This window comes from Falco naumanni, chromosome 1, assembly GCF_017639655.2.
Source record: "Falco naumanni isolate bFalNau1 chromosome 1, bFalNau1.pat, whole genome shotgun sequence".
Taxonomy (NCBI): domain Eukaryota; kingdom Metazoa; phylum Chordata; class Aves; order Falconiformes; family Falconidae; genus Falco; species Falco naumanni.
This window is the reverse complement of record NC_054054.1, coordinates 6,905,810-6,922,614: the sequence shown is the minus strand read 5'-3', so window position 1 is coordinate 6,922,614 and position 16,805 is coordinate 6,905,810. Positions and strand designations below refer to the sequence as shown.

Sequence of the window (16,805 nt, the reverse complement as noted above, 5' to 3'; positions counted from 1 at the left end):
CTTAGATTGATTCCACAATATTATTACTGTTTATTGCTTCTGTCATCCTCGATTTCCCCTTCTGTTGCAGCTTTCACTTGTTGAAGCTTGTCTTAATTTCAGACCCAGATCCTACAACTTACACATCTGCTTACCTTTAGTCATCTGTGTATTCCCATTGATTCCTGTGAGAATACACACATACTTTAAATTAAGCACATGTGCAAGATTTTTGGAATTAAATCATGGGAAATAAAGTCTACATGTTGTTATTTTTCTCAGCTTCAACAGCTAGCAGCTTCTGCAGGTGGTCAAACCTGAAGAGATTTAAAAAACATTGTAACTGAAGAAAAGATGACAGCCGGCATGAAATCGGTAAGATTTGAGTAAAGGTCTTGACAATATTAAGATGAAATTTTTTTATAGCAATCACAGTGGTGTGAGCTTTCATGGCAAGGCTTGTTCCAAGACAGTAGAGCTGGCAACGGCCCAACATTTTATTCTTTTTTTTTTCTCGAGGCAATATTCAGATCATATACAGTTTTTCTCCTTTACATAAATTGGTGTTGTCAAAAGTATGGGGCAGGAAGGATAGGGGAAATAGCACTTTCTAATTTTTGATGGGAAAAGAACCCCAGCGTAACTGGTGCTGGGTTGTTTGGCAATTGGAAAGGACTCTGTTTCCTGAAAAACAAACACCAAAAGGACAGCAGAAGTTTCTGAGAAAAAAAATCAGGTGGAAAATATCTGTACTGTGAAGATTGACTAAATTATTATATATTGTGTTTCTTATTTCTGTGTATTTTCTTCATATTTAAAATGTTACAACAAGGGCTGAAAACAACTCGTATTTCAGTCTGCATTAAGTAGCATTATAATTGCACTTCAATTAAAAAGAAAAAAAAAAAGAGAATTTGCAAGTTATGGTATTTTAAATTACATGCCACATGATATTTAAGTATTTTTAATTAATTTTAACCATTAAAATCATTACCTTTTTTTGAAGAAACTCCACCCCCACCCCCACCCCTCGCCTTGGCTAATACAGGCTAGCAGTGTCAGAGTAAAATATGAGAGAAAATGAAAACTGTGGGAAGAGCATGAAATGATTAATTTTTATTTCACATTTCATTCTTCCAGAAGTGCCAGTTTCAAAAACATGGTCCAAGATGTGTGATAGTTAAATAAAATGTTTCATTCCTGCATAACTTAAACACCGGTCTTCAAATATTGTCATTCCCAAAAGACGGAAATTCTGGGCTACCACCGTCTGCAGGCCTGTGTCCAATGTTTGCGTTATTTACTCAGCTTGGAAAACCCCTCTGAAGGAGCAGGATCACAGGCAACTCAGATGATAGGGCCAGATGGGAGGATGGGAGGCTGAGCCCTGCACTTGGCTCATCCATCCCTTGCAGCTTTCCCCAGGTGACTGCTCGTTTGCTCAGCAGCCGGGGAAAGAGCCCCTGTAGCTCCAGGTCCCTGTTGGGAACAGAACCCCAAAAGACAGACAGAGAGAGAGAGGAAGAGAAAAGCAGTGGGAGCAAAGAATGTAACCTAGTGTTTCCCATCATTATCTCCTGACAAGAGCCCTTCAGTCTCTGTCTTCTGGCTGCACAGAAGTGTATGAAGTGATCTCAGCCTTGGAAATCAGTAAATTAGATAAGCTAATTAATTTCTCTGCTTGCTTAGAATTATTTTTGCTGATGTGTGATTTTCTGGTTTTATTCTTAGAATCTGTTGGTAACTTAATTCTTTCATGCTTTACAAAAAATGTTTCTTCCTTGTCTACCTTTGAGCTGTTAGTATAAAGTAACTGCGTGTATGAAAGGAGCACAGAAGCCCACAGGGGTGAATGCACTGGAGACCCAGAGCCACAGTTTTTTCAAATTTTTGCCTTCTGATCTCTGACATCTTGCAGGCAGGACAACAGTGATTAGCATGATCTATTCCCTCTTCAGAGAATATGTACATTTGCCGTACAATAGCACACATTTTTTTCATTATTCTATGAATATGACACTACCTGCAAACCATCCTTGTTGTCTCTGACATGTGCTAAATATTGACAGAGAAACAAAAAAATATGCACGCTGAAACAAGCTGACCTATAGTACAAGAAGAGTAAATAAGTTAATGTCCTTGGAGATCTCTTTTAGTATTACTAATTGTTTTTTAAACACCACAAGTCTCTTCTCAGTTGAAAGTGACATCTGCTTGTCCCAAACGGTAAATTTGTAAGAAGGCAGAGCAGGCTGGCTGTGTTGTTAGTAGCTCTGGTTTTACTGGAGCTGATGAGTTTTGGAGTGCTTCTACCCCACAGCACTCACCTATATCATGTACCCGGGGGGAGCAGTTACTTGACTACGTACAGAGGTATTAGGTAGTACCTGAGAGTATTCAGCTGTTTTGGACCGTGTCTGGAGTCTACCTCTTCATAAAACTAATCCATATCAAGGCCCAAGACTCTTCCTCTGTTGCTTATCCAGAAACGGTCCGTGAGTCAAGAAGCTGAGAACAACCAAGAGTACGACAGTGCAGGTAAAAGGGCACGTGATACACACGGAGGCTGTATGGGAAACAGTCGCGGGAATTGTAAGGCTTGACAGAAAAAAAAACCACCTTGCCCCAAGTTATGAGTGCTTGGGAGGCTTACTTAACCTTCACCCTAGCCATTTGCACACAATTTTATGTTATTATTTCAACATGATTGAACTGAAATTCCAATTTGCCATAGCAACCCAGGCTTCAAATGGGGCATACGTTGCTTTCCAAAATTACAGCACCTCCTTAAAAAGGAGTGCTCTGTGTATTCTGAACTCTTGCAAAATGTTATTAACAAAACATGACTTTAATAAACAACACATTTTTTCCCAATATTTAGAGTACATTTAATAAGGAGAGTGCGTTTGTGAAAAAAATCATATATATTGATAAATATATAGATATATTAAATGAGCTATTTCAGCTTAATTCATTTTTGAGAAAATAGTAAGATAGGGGACATATGTCTGGCAATAGTAAGACCAAGGCCCTGTGGGACATTTGCATGTTGTGGGTGAGGGTTTCTGTGCCACTGCCTTCTTGTTTCACTGTAAGAAAAACAAAATAGTGACAGGTCATGCATTCATTCATGCATTTTACTCTTTCCACTTAATCAGTCCTTTTGCCAGAAAAATAATGGAGCATCCAGCAGATGACATAACTGTACATAAATAAATATTTATTCAAATCCCCTACTTGCAGTCACTTCCCACTAACAAAATACCAGAGTCAGCTGGCTTTCTGGAAAGCAGAATGTATCCAAAAGTTTTGCTAGGTTATGCAGAATTATGTTTGTTTAACTGAGCCTTTGAAAGTCTCATATGGTTGTAAATGTGTATGTGTACCTGTGTGTGTATTCATATTATGTGACACAAAACAGCGGACTTGCACATCCATTTAATTTTTTTCCTGTTATTCTCAGGTAGAAATTACTAACAAGACTTATCCTAAGCATAAGTACACATAGGGGTTTCTATTGTGGACATCAATTTTATGTAACTGATGGGGCTTTTTTTAAGCAGAGTTTGAAGAGATTCAGCCATGTGTATGTTTCTTTGGCATGAGAAAAGAGCTATTAGAACAAGGACCAGCCTTCTCACCCTCTGTGCAGATTATTTCTTGTGTTTAAAGTGACAATGAAAGTAAGGCAAATCACAGCTATTTGTTACTATCTTCAAAAGCAATTCAAGAACCCGAGCCCTGTAGAGAACAAGTACTACAAGGAGGGGAGATAATCCATGTCCCTCCAAACGCTTGTAGAGATGTTTGGGAACCTGTTTTCAATAGGAGATAAATGGGAGCCTCTTCTGCACCTAACTGAAGAAGAAGCCCCAGGCCTCTGAATTTTGGAATTGCTACATTACCATAAGCTTTCCTTCACAATGCAGGCCAGAGCAAGGATAGAGGAAACCTGGGGCACATTGGCTGCCAGATTTACTTCTGCGCATCTCTAGTATTCGAGCTAGTAGTCTAGACTTAGGAGAAACATAGCTTCAGAGCTCAAAAGGCCAGTGGTGGGACCTATTTTGGACCTGCTTCTTGATGTGATGCAAGTTGCACCACAAGCCTTTACTGGCAACGGGAGATGCCTGGAAACGGGGCTCAGAAGAGCTAATTCCTATTCCTTAACTGGGCACAGTTAACCTATGGTGGACACACCAGCCCTGCTGGGTATCCACAGAGTCTCAGTCTGGCTGGTTCAACTCATTAACTTTCAGAGTTTCTGTTCATTGTAAACAGAAACCTGGGAATCTGGGCACAGCATTTTTGAAGATACTCTTGTCTTTTTCTGCTTTATTGCTGGTTTTCTCTTTCAGGATGTTACCATATAGTATTAGAACATGCTTCAGCCTCAAATATCAGCTTCACATTAGCAATTCACGCTATTAACTGAAAATTTCACAGGACAAAAGCACATCCTATAGACTGGCTTAATTCCAGTATCCTTATTCTAGATTCTTGTAAGTTAATGAAAACCACAGCAGGTTTGAATTTTGTTTTCCTTTTTAATCTAAAGATATTATTTGTTTTGGCTTAAAGAGAATTGTGAGAAATACCAATATACTTAAAGGGAACACATTTAAGTGCTTTTTGAGGACAGCAAATGAACCTTAGCAGTGAGTTCCTGCTGTATGTGAGCCTCTAAAATTGCAATGTACAAGTCCTTGACTGGGATGTAAGTATAGGAGTGTAAAATTAGTTACATGTCCAAATGTGTGTAATCCAAGATGATATCCAGTCAAAAATGTCTAATGCATAAGGAAAAAATTATTCTCAAAATTTAAAGAAATCAGTTTATACTCACATCCAAGATTTCTAGTGACATCACACACCATGAAACAATACAATCTAATAAAGCTTGTTCACTTCAACAGAAGTTTTAAAGTACATTCATAAAGACCCTCCCTCATCACTGCTGCCTGACTTCAGCCTTGAAATCCTAAATCTGACAGTCATTCACTTCTTTTCTACTTCTCTTTCTAGCACACAGAACAACATCTCTGCTTAATCTGCACCCACAGCGTGCATCAGCCAAACCAACGCTCTGAAATATTTTAGGTAGAGCATTCCCCACAGTCAGTGGGAAATACCAGAAACTGATGCAAGTCCTGATGTAAGTTTTCAATAAAATCATGAAATTAGATCCCAGCTAGCTAGGAACAGTGCACATTTGATTTCAGAGTTCTATAATGACATGGCTACAGGCAGTATAATTTCATAGTTCTCAGAATATGTGAAACTCAGAAGCTACTCAAAAACATGAACTGCAACTCCTGGAGGTAAAGTGAAATATCTATTAGTTGTACCTATCAAAGTCTGTCTTCTCTAAAAGAATATACATTACAGAGAGATACTTCTGATACCTGACATATGGTCCTCTTTCAGGGAATCAGTGCTGTGTAAGTATTAAAAGAAAAGTTCCATTCCCAACCTTATGCAAAGGCAGAGTCTTTTTTGGCCTTGGTCTTTACAGAGTAAATTCATTACTTTGAATCATGGTTTTATGAATGCTAAAAGTTAGGACTGAAGCCCATAATGCCTTGTTGCACTATTTGGAAAAATTTGCTTGTCTGTACTTCAAGCTCCTTGGGACAAAGTCTGTCTTTCCAGCAGTTTCAGACTGTGTATAAGACAATAGAAACAATGCTGGAATATAATAAATGCTTAACAATATTAACAGTGCCAGTGGATTCAGTTCTGGTCCATGTAATTGCAAAGTGTGTCCAGATGCTGCAATGATGCATACCTTGTAAATGCATATAATGACAAACAGATAATAAAGGTTGAATTAAAGAAGTCAATGGCTTTGGCCTTGTTGCTGGCTGGCAGTTAGGGAGCATATGTGAAATAAACCATCGCCACACTTAACACTGATTGGCACTCTACCATCTCCAAGGAGATCCAAGATGTTGACTCTCTCACTTCTAAGAATGTTCCCTCTGGGACAGCATTCAAAGCATTGACAGGTTGGTGCAGTAAAGCCTTAATGCGTAATGCCCAAACTTTTTATGATTTGCAATTAATTTCAACTTTGGGAGCCGTCAGTTCAACCCTTTTTCCAAAACATAAAGAAGTGCTTTTAAAACCGTTTTCCTCACAAAATAATTGCAGAAGGATGGTCACAAAACTCAGACATAGCTTTATTAGGTACCTAAAAGGAGATATAGGCCTTCCTTCTAATTCATCATCAAAGTGTTTATTTATCTCATGCTGTCCCATGTCTCGGGCACTGCACAGACTATCCTCCAAGCTCCATGGTACACCCACCTTGTAAAAAGCTGTCTAACTCTATTCAATTATATAGAACAGTTTAATCTAAAACAACAGCGAGGCAGGGTAACTGTAGGGTAGCCTGGGTAAAAACAATCTTGGCTGTTCCAAAAGATTTCCCATCTGTTTCCTAACTCTTCATAATTCAAATCTCCTCTGTAAGAACATTTGTCTGTTACTTAGCCTGAAACGATAGATCACAGGGTTTTCACAAAGGTGTATCAATACCTACCTAATGTTAAAGATGAACACGGGTGCTTCATGGAAATGGGATGCACTTGATAACATACTTTATTGATGTTTCTCTGGAGGTCAAAGGGTTCTGTGATGGAAGGTAATGACAAATCAGGATATTAGCAGTAGTAACTTGGCAGTATTCCCCATTTTCCTGTTTTCTTTGAATTACAGTACATGCAGGTCTATTTGAAATGAAAAGTAAGGACACTCCTGGTACAGGGATGTGCCTTTCTACTAGGACTGGGCATTGATAGGTAGGGGTCTTTTGCAATGAAAGGAGTTAGAAGACAGCTGAACGAAACCTGAGACAAAAAAGCAAGTTCTTTGTGCTAAATGATTAAGACAGGCACTTTGCCAAAGCACGTGTGCATGGTAGCCTGCTACTTATTTGGGTGAAGAAATCCTCAAAGTTCCACTTCTTGCACAATGACAGATCAGCTCTGAGCCATCACTTATCCCCAGCGATGTGCCCAGGACCACTGCTGTCAAACGCAGAGCAAAGCCTGCTGCCCACCAGGCCCATTTGAGGATCTGGACTCTGCTTTCTCCCGGAACTACATTTTTGAACACGTGTGACACAACAGACTGCATTATAATGAGCGCAGAGTTGAAAACCTGGCACCAGTGCCTGCTCTTTTTCCAAAGTCAAGTGTAAAGTCTTAGGGCCCTATTAATGAAAAATCAATCCCATGGCTGGATCACAGAAAAAGGAGGGCCTCAAATTATGAGCAGGATCTGTTATAAAAGCCATGTGTTCATGTAAAAATATGATGGAATATGGGCACAGAAAGTTGCATGTGGATTTCACTAGATGCACAGGGATTCTTGGTATGCACGTAAATTTATATGTTATACTTAGAGACACAATGCAAAGGGTCAGGAGGCTGTAAATATGTTTCCTTGCTGCATAAAGTAGGGTGATAAACAATGACATGTCAAAATCCCTGAAAATCAAGGTGGAGGCCAAACTACAGCTTGAAGTAGGACAGCCAAAACCAACTGTTCGTGCATGGATGGTAGAGCTGAAGAACTCAGCAAATCGTGAAAGATAAACCACATGACATCTAGGTAAGATTTGCTTTTCTTTGCCCTGCCTAATATTGTTGTTTCTAAAGAATTAAACCAATTACTCTTGTTTGATATATCAACCATGCTTCCTGAGCAATCTGGGCACCTGTTAGTAGCTTATACCTATCAGACTATTTGACGTAAGCTGTGGGAGTAGTTAACACCTGTTATTTTTACAAAGACAGTTCAGAAGTTCTAAAACATAAATGCATACTAGGAGCATGTTACTGTTCTCAGCAAAAATAGCTCTTTTGCCAATGGTCTCAGCAAGTTAACATACTTTTATTTCTTTGTACTGTTTTAATCAAAAAGTTCAGAAAAAGATAAGACAGAAGAATTTTCCATCAGAAAATATTGCTGTATTAATATCTTTAGCTTTAGCCAACTTATGCAAAGCAGACTACTCTCCTTTTTGTAATATATTAAATTTCCCATACATCTCTGCTCCTTCTCTCATGGACAACCTTGATTGCAATGAAGTATTTTACCTTTTTTTTTTTTTTTTATAGCAAGGCAGACTGGGTTCATGGTGCTCACTTTTTGCAAGATATACTTGCAGCCTAACCTGCTTCACTCCCTTTCTCTCATAGCTGCATGTGTGCAGTCTTTGCCTACTGTTAATCCCCAGTGTGATGGGCTTTGTGAAAAAAACAATGCAGAAGTCATGAGAGGACTCTCTGGGAAGGAGATTTGAGGTTACTTTTGTAAGGCTGCTTTCAGAAGAGTCTTTTCTCCTTAGCATATGCATCGTCCTACTGTCAGGAAAGGCATGGAGAGGAGTGAGGCCAGAGCATATGGTCATTTGGCGGTTCTGGATAAGAGCTTTGTTCTTCAGACTACTTGAATTTGCCATAATTTATGCCATCTGAAAGCTTCTAAATTATGTCTAAAGCAACTCCATCCTCTTTGGTATGGATTCTCATTAAAAAGCATGAAACGTGAGCCATTGTGACTGAAAACTAGTCTTTCGCATTGTCCTGGTGAGTGAGTGGCTGCATGGTACTTAAATGCTGGCTGGAGTTAAACCACAACGCTCACCAACATGAAAACCTCACTCTATACATGATATATATTCTATACATGAAACAATGTGGCAGCAGCTTTGTTTTTTGCAGTGTAAGCATGGCATGGCAACCGGAGGAAGCGTTAAGCCACCTGATTCAAGCAAGGCCATCCAGGATCTACACAGAACGTTGTTGACGCTGCCTAGGTTTTACATGTGACTACAAGGATGAATTTCACCTCCAGAAGCAGAACTTCACATCACATCATGATGGAGATGCAGCCTACCTGCACTGCCAGTCAAAGACTGCTGGTAAGGACCGCTTTAATGCTATAGAATTAGTTGTGTCAAAGTGCAACGGCCTTCACCAAGAGAAGATGGGAACTCAAGCATTTTTGCTTAGATTCTACTTTCATACTACTGGGGTCTCCAGGCAGAATGTGGGCAGGGGGGTCTTGGGACCTTAAAAACGGAGGGGAGTAGAAAGAGTTGTCATATGCATTGGCTTCTATATACCTTGAGAGGTCATTAAGTGGTCTATTAATTGCTGGGAGTGAAAAACTAACGGTCTGTTTGTACAGTCAACAAAGAGGAGGAAAATAAACACCACCAAAGCTGTAAATATGTCATAAAAAGTTCAAAAATGTATGTTTCCAGGGGAAGAGAAGGTTTCATTACAATTATGACTTCATCTCTGGAAAAGAATTCAGTTGGAGCACAGGTGGTTGTCATAAAAACTGTGTATATTAGGAAAAATCACAGTGTTGTCTGTTGCGAAGTAGGAATAATTCTGTCCAGTACCTTCTAAGCATCCCAACTGGCAGGTTTTATTTAATAAACTGGGGTAATAAATACACTGCATAACCACATGGTGTATGTGTAATATTACTATACATGTATAAAATGCTGTAAACATAAGGGGTTTTTTTAGTATCCTCTATGAAAAATCCCCTCCATCCTCTGAAAAAGTTTATCATTGTAAAGACAAGATATATTACAACTAATGTGCACAGACTGACATAAAGTCTGATTCTGCAAGATGTTGCAGAGCTTTCTCTCTTACTGCTATCACTAGGACTACGAATTCCTTGAAATACTTGCTTAAAGCATTTTGCAGGAGATAAGTGTTCCTTACATCCTTAACATTTTCAGAAAGAGAAATGAGTCTGTATTTACATGGACAGATGGCTCAGACAACATTGCTAATGCTGTTTGGGATTGATGTGGGACAGCAGGATAGACGAGTTTCCTTTATATATCACCCAGCTAGAAAAAAACATAAACTCATTAAAAGGCTCTCTCTGTCCCATCTTGCATAGGAGATAAAAGTGAGGAGGAGATGACATTTGGGTTTTCTACTAAGTGCAGTTGCAGACTGGCTGGAAAATGACTGCTCTTGCATGTGCATTAAAGAATACATGTACAGCTATGTAATTTTTTCCCTTAGCTACTTGGTAGGTGTTAACAAAACAGCTGAACAATTTATGAAATTGATTTTGTCCATTTTTAGTTTTCCCATCCACAGGGTCCGCACGTTCTGTTCTGTAAGCTGTAGATGTTTTAGCTGTGACTCTCAATACAACATACACTTCTGTTCTGAAAACCAAATATTTTGTACTATCGTTGCCAAGAGGTCTTAAGTAGAAAACAAAACAAAACAAAACAAAAACATGAACTGTGATAAAAAAACAACAACAACAACAAGACAAATGAGCACTCTTCTCTTGCCATCTTGCAAAACAAAATCCTTCAGGCGTGACTTATTAGTAAAACCAGCTATGGACAGTTAATAGGGTACATCTGGATCTAATGAACAAATGCACAGCCAAAATCAATTATTTTTTTTTTTCACAGGGTTTAAGTGAAGTAATTCATCTGTACTTTAACAAAAGCCTTTATTTCCACATGAAGAGGTGGGCAGCCATTCAATCAGACATGATTGAAATTGTTTCAGTCAGTTAAATTGCCCAATATTTTCATGTTACCTTGAAAATAGAGGAGAGCATGTGCATGCCATTTTGACATAAGAAAACGTATGTTTTTACCTATGTTTAATATATATAAATTTGTATACAAATATTTATGAATCTATTATAAACAGAGAAGGTAATACACTTCCATTAACATGAAACATCACAATGAATTAGGCTCATAAATAGGAGAAATTGTAGGTGGAACAAAAAGGCTGGGTTATTCTTTACTCAGCTCTATAGCCTTCTTGGCAGAAAAGCTCATTTTGACAGCAGATGCTCCTGTCTACTATAACAGAATTTCTGTTCAAGTTTCTGAGTGGGTGATCACTGCTTTCAGCTGGCAGCAAGGATTTTTAGCAATGCCTCCCATCATTAATTGCCCAGATTTTGTTCCATGCACATCAGTAGAAATGGGAGGACACATGCTTAAAGAAAAAGCTCAGTAAGAATTTCTCTCTGGCACATATACAATATACAATATTTCAGTACCTCTGAGCCATGCAAGGAGGCTCACCGAAGTCAATAGAATTACTGACATGTTTAAAGTAAAACACGTGTGATGGTTGGTAGAAGTGGAGTTTGTGAATTTAATTCTGTTTAACAGTGGCTTAACTCTTAATATCATAGAGCTACCAGGCTGATTTGCTTTTACATTTTTTTTTATTTTTTTTTTGGGGGGGGGAAACATACCACAATTCTTTTAAAGGGGTTTTTGAATTAGTCTAGCATCACTGCTAAGCAGCACAACAGAATATCAGGCACTGTTGTAATTTTTTTCCAATTAATTTAGAATTTGCAGTTAAATTTAGGTGACATTTTAATATATGAATAATTCATGAGCCATCAAACAGCAAAATTTCAGTGGAAGGGTGTTTTTTTTTAAAAAAAAAGTGTGTTTCAAACTATGCTAAACATTGACAGGATTCTTAGCAAGTGGCTGAAGGAAAGCTGAGTAATAGCAAATAAAGCATCTTTAGCTGATGGATTGTTTAAATCATCAAATAACAGCTGATGACTTCTTCATATTCAGGTAATCTTTACTGACACTGTTACAGTCTCATGCTCTTCTTAGTTTCTGAAAATCTCTTACAACAGGGGACCATTGATGTCTGAAGGAGGTGGACCTAGTCAGTAATTTTTTCTTGATCTGGAACTTAAACTGACATATTTTTTCCATGCAAGCAATTTAATTAGAACTTGCAACTCTACAGAAAAATAAATCTTCCCTAAGACATGTTTGTGCCGATAATTGGCATGTCTCCTCTTACACATTATTCACTTTCTATAAAGAACAAATAGGTTAAAAAAAACCCTCATGAAGAGAAAAAATACTATCATCCTTTTAATTTAGCTTCCACAAGTCATAAGGCAATTAGATATGACAACAATGGAAACTGGAAAAAAATGGCATAATAATGAGACATTTATATCCAACATATACATAAAAAAGCTAAATGGGCTAAATATTGTCTTAACCGCCTGTATTATTTCTAAATGTTGCCCAGAGTGGCACACAAGACCAAGAATTACTCATTGTCTAGTAAGGGGAATTCTGCATGCCTCCAGCTGGCCCTTCTTTGTAGAGTAACTAAAAAGAATCATAATTGGGTACTATATCTTGTTTTGCCCATAATTTGTCTGATCTTGGCTAATGCCCAATGGCTATTTTTTATATGCAGTTTTTATGCTGTATTGGAAAGGCTTGCAGTCGAGCCTTCCACGCTACCAAACAGAAAACTGTAAAGGTACGAGCAGGGTCTAAGAGGAGCTACTATCATTCAAATGGTTGGAGAAGTCTTCCTTGTTCCCAAAATAACATTTGACACCATTTCCTGAAGTTATATTTTCCTTCCTTTATCATATATCTTAGATACCGAGATACCAAAAAAAAAAAAAAAGAAAAAGTGTATGAAATATCAGATTCATTTCCTATTTGAAGTCCGGAAACGCTGCAATAGGTAGAATAGGTTAACTGCTTCCAGCCACTGCTTAGGGATCCAATGATCATAAGGTGCTCTCATGAAAGCTGATTTATAGTGAATGCACAAAATTATTTATCTTACAATTACAATGCTTTATAGTCGTGACTTTTTTTTAACAACCAAGGACTCCTATTTGTTGCGGGTGGGGGGTGTCCCCCCATTTTTTTTTTGAAAAAGCAGCATTGACATCATTTGCAGCTTTGACGGCTTCGATGGACTAAATTAAGAATGGCAGGCATTTTAGTGGGGGCTCAGCTAATTGTATATCTGGAGATGTAATGAAGCTCTGAAATATTTCTTCCCCCTGGGAGGTGAGTGCTGGCTATTACAATAGCTTACTTCTTTCACACTTGACAGTTGAAGGGCTTTTTTAAATAATGGCAGGAAGTCCAGAGCTTTTCTCTGTACTCCTTTCCTTTCAGTATGCCGGATGCCCTGGCACCACAGAGCCTTTGAAACCTTCTCACGTTTCTTCAGCACCTGATGGTGATTGTTCGACTGGAGATTTACAGCTGACCTGAAACTTAAAGCTTTCAAATAGCTGAAGTTACAGGAGCTTGAAACGGTGATGGATTCACCAGAGCGATAGTGTTATCGTCATCTGATGGCTGCTGAACAGTGAAATGAGATGGTAATTTCTGCATTCCAGCCCTTAAACGTTCCTACCACCAAAAACACCAACACAACTCAAAGAAAAAGCTATTTAGAGTCCTTATCTTCCGGACACATTTGCATATGTTTGAGCTCTAACCACATCAGTAACATACCCGCTTTAATGGAATATCTCCTGTGATAGTTTATCGAATGTGTAAGAACTTGCAGGATGAAGGCCTCAGTTATCTCCAAGGGGAAGCATCCCAAGAAACCATGATTGGGGATGAAAAGAGACTTCCTCTCCCCTGCTCTTGGAGACCATCCCATCCTGTCAAGGCTGAGATGAACGGATGAGGCCAGATGGTGTGTGTGTGGGGAGAAAGCTTCTCTTTCAAATGTCTGTGGCCTGGGCAAGTTTTCTTTACAGAATGGCAGAATCACAAAGTGGCTGAGGTGGACAGGCACCACTGGAGTTTGCCTAGTCCAACCCCCCTGCTCAAGCAGGATCAGCTATAGTAGTTTGCTTGGGACCCTGTCCAGTTGGGTTTTGAATATCTCCAAGGATGGAGACCGTACTATCTCACTGGAAAACCTGTGCCACTGTTTGATCCCCCTCACAGTAAAAAAAGGTTTTTTTCTTATGTTCAGAGGGAAACTCCTATGTTTCACTTTGTGCTGATTGCCTCTTGACCTGTCACTGGGCACCAGCAAGAAGAATTTGGGTCTGTCTTCTTAACTCCATTAGATATTTATTGATGAGATTCCCTGAGTCTCTTCTCCTCCAGGCTGATCAGTCTCAGCTCTCCCAGCCTCTCATGGGGAAGATGCTCCAGCCCCTTTCTCATCTCCGTGGCCCTGCGTGGGACTTGCTGCAGTATGTCCTTCTTTCTCCTGCACTGGGGAGCCCAGCAGTGGACCCTGCACTCCCATGTGTCTCAGTAGGACTGAACAGAAGGTAACGTTCAACCTCCCCTTGACCTATTGGCAATGCTTTGCCTAATTCAGCCCAGGGAGTTGCTGGCCACCTTTGCAGTGAGGGTGCATTGATTTCAGTAAAGGTGATACAGGTCCATTGAAATCTGGGGTCCTTTCAGGGACTAATTGCTCAGGCATTATGAAGGTCCAAAACTGCACATAAAACTCGGTTGTCTTGTCTCCCCATGATCCACTGTTCCTAAGAAACCAGTAGTATATGACAGCCAAGGAAAAAAAAAAAAAAGCAAGTTCTTGATAAGAACAACTTCACATCTAACATTCAGAAATGGAGGGTTTCATTGCTACTTGCTCCTTTAAAATCACAATGCAGCATTTGAAGTGACACTGCAAAATTGCTAAACAAGTGTTCCTGCAGTTATAAACAAAAGGGGAGTCAAGGTTGGAGATTATTTATACCTGTGCAAAGAAGAAGTTACTATAGATACATAAAAAGAAAATTGTGAAGCTTTATTAACTAAGACATAAAAGGATTGCATCAGGGATAAAGTTTCCTGATGTAGTAACAGTGAAAAAGGAAAAGTTATTCCAGAGATGAAACTAGTTCAACATCTGAACAATATTATCAAATTGTAAAATGCTCTCTTAGTAGTGATTCTTTCTCTCATTAGTCTTATTATTACCCTCATCGCCAAAGTCCCTATTCAGACCTGAGCATGTACTGATAGTAATTTCTACATCTGTAAGAGCAGACATTATGTGGAAAAGGGAAGAATTAAAAGGAAAATCCTGTGTCAGGAAATGTCTTTTATTCTTTTTTAAATTAAAAAGAATGGTTGTATTACATTGTCAAAAAAAAAAACCCAAACCCAAATCTGAGCAAAGAATGGAGTAGAATTTATTTTGTGAAACACTAAGAAGTAATAAGCTAGGAATAAAAAGATTAAGAATGTCTTTGAGAATATTAAAATATGGTATGTCTTAAATTATCTTCTTGAAATCAGTAAAATATTCTTTAAATTAATTTAGTCTGAATTATTGTAGCAGAAAAACAGTATCTAAGAGTAACAGACTATCAACATCTTGCTCTTACTCTGGTATATACAGTTTGTTGTAGTAAATCAGGCACACACAGAGGCATACACAGGTATGTGTGTAGGTATACATTTAGCAGGTATTTATATTTTCATATTATTAATTTCTATTTAAATTTCTAACACAGATCAATATACAATTTCCAGGAACACTAGCAAGTCTAGCAAGAATGAACCTCTGCTTAGGAAAAAAACCCTAAACATTATTGCCTAAAACTGGCTTGGCAACCTAGTTTTTAGGCTGAAAAGAATATGCAGCAAATACAAGTCAGAAGAGCAGTTGCAGAGTTTTCTTTAAAACCAAAAGCAGTTATTTAGATATTAAGATGTTTAATTCTTCAAAATAAGAACCTATAATTTCATTGGTACCCTCTATTTGTACAATAATACTGTTTATGCGGGTGGATTGTTACCTACCTTCCCAACTTGCTATCTAGTAACATGCTTTAAGAAAGGCTTGCCACCCTCCCATCCCTGGTCGGTGCATTTGCAAGCAAAATGTATCATGAAAAATTACTGAAGCTACTATTTACCAGAAATAGTAAATACAGGAGAATGTTGTAGCAGAAGCCTATAAATAAAAGATGTTGGTGGGGTTTTTTTCATTAAGACCCCCACCCCAAACTTGCAAAATTACTTGTAGTTCAAAACATGTTACGGTTTATCAAGTTACATTGAGAAGAATGTTTTTCCTGCTATTTTATAAGTCCATAATACGGAGTTTTATAAGACAATTTTAAACTAAAGCATCTTCAATAAAATATAAAATAATGTCTTAGGAGCAAATATATATAAATAACAACTACTTCTGCAATGCCTGTGAACAGGTTTAACATATCAATGTATATGTAGGCGTAATACAGACCAGTCAATAAAACAGGGAGCCTCTAACTTTTTCGTGCTCAAACAGTTCAAATGTTGCTTTTTAATAGCTCTTGACTCATGCTTTCTTCCTTCACTTCTGTTTAATGGGATAGGAGTTTGCACTATTAATAATTACTCTTAGAAAAATAACAAAAACATATTTTTAGGTTTAAACCAATACAGATTCTTGGGTAGGACATGTTTAGACAAACACTTTATGTGACGAGTTCAACACAAAAGACGGTAGAATTGTTTTAAAGATAGGTTGTTTGAAAATTATTCCTGCTTATATCTTTAATGCAACACTTGTTTCAGTCATAAAACTGCACCCTGAAGAAAATCCCTTGCAATTTTCCAAAGAGAATCAAAGTACTACATTTTCAAGGGCATTCTTTAAAAAGCAGGTAAGTTTCACAGTGGTGATTTTATATCAGCTGGTCTAAAACCAGAAGTGGTCCTTTTGGCATCAGGGAAGCAATGTTGAAATCTGAAACTGCAGTTTGCTTCTGCTTGCAGAAGTTGGTATAGGTCTTCTCTTTACTTTAACAGTGTCTGTATTGTGTTACAGCAAATGAAGATGTAGCTTTTCATTTCACTAAATAGATGGCTTAGGAAAACATAGCCCCCAAAAGGATGATAACTATATCTTACTTCAAACCACAGCATTAACTGTGCCAGTTCGTCAGGCAGACGTTGCAATGCAAGCAGAAACATTTATTAACATTTACATGTTAATATGCATCAAAAGAGGCAGGCAGCTGCCAGC

The 16,805-nt window shown here is 38.3% G+C and overlaps 1 long non-coding RNA gene across 1 annotated transcript; it reads left to right on the top strand.

Annotated features, from left to right (window-relative positions):
* The first annotated feature begins 273 nt into the window (after nucleotides 1-273).
* Nucleotides 274-14,759, top strand: LOC121082660. Its single transcript, XR_005826083.1, has 3 exons — nucleotides 274-354; nucleotides 8,712-8,911; nucleotides 12,977-14,759. It is a non-coding gene; the product is annotated as an uncharacterized LOC121082660 (long non-coding RNA).
* Nucleotides 14,760-16,805: the final 2,046 nt, after the last annotated feature.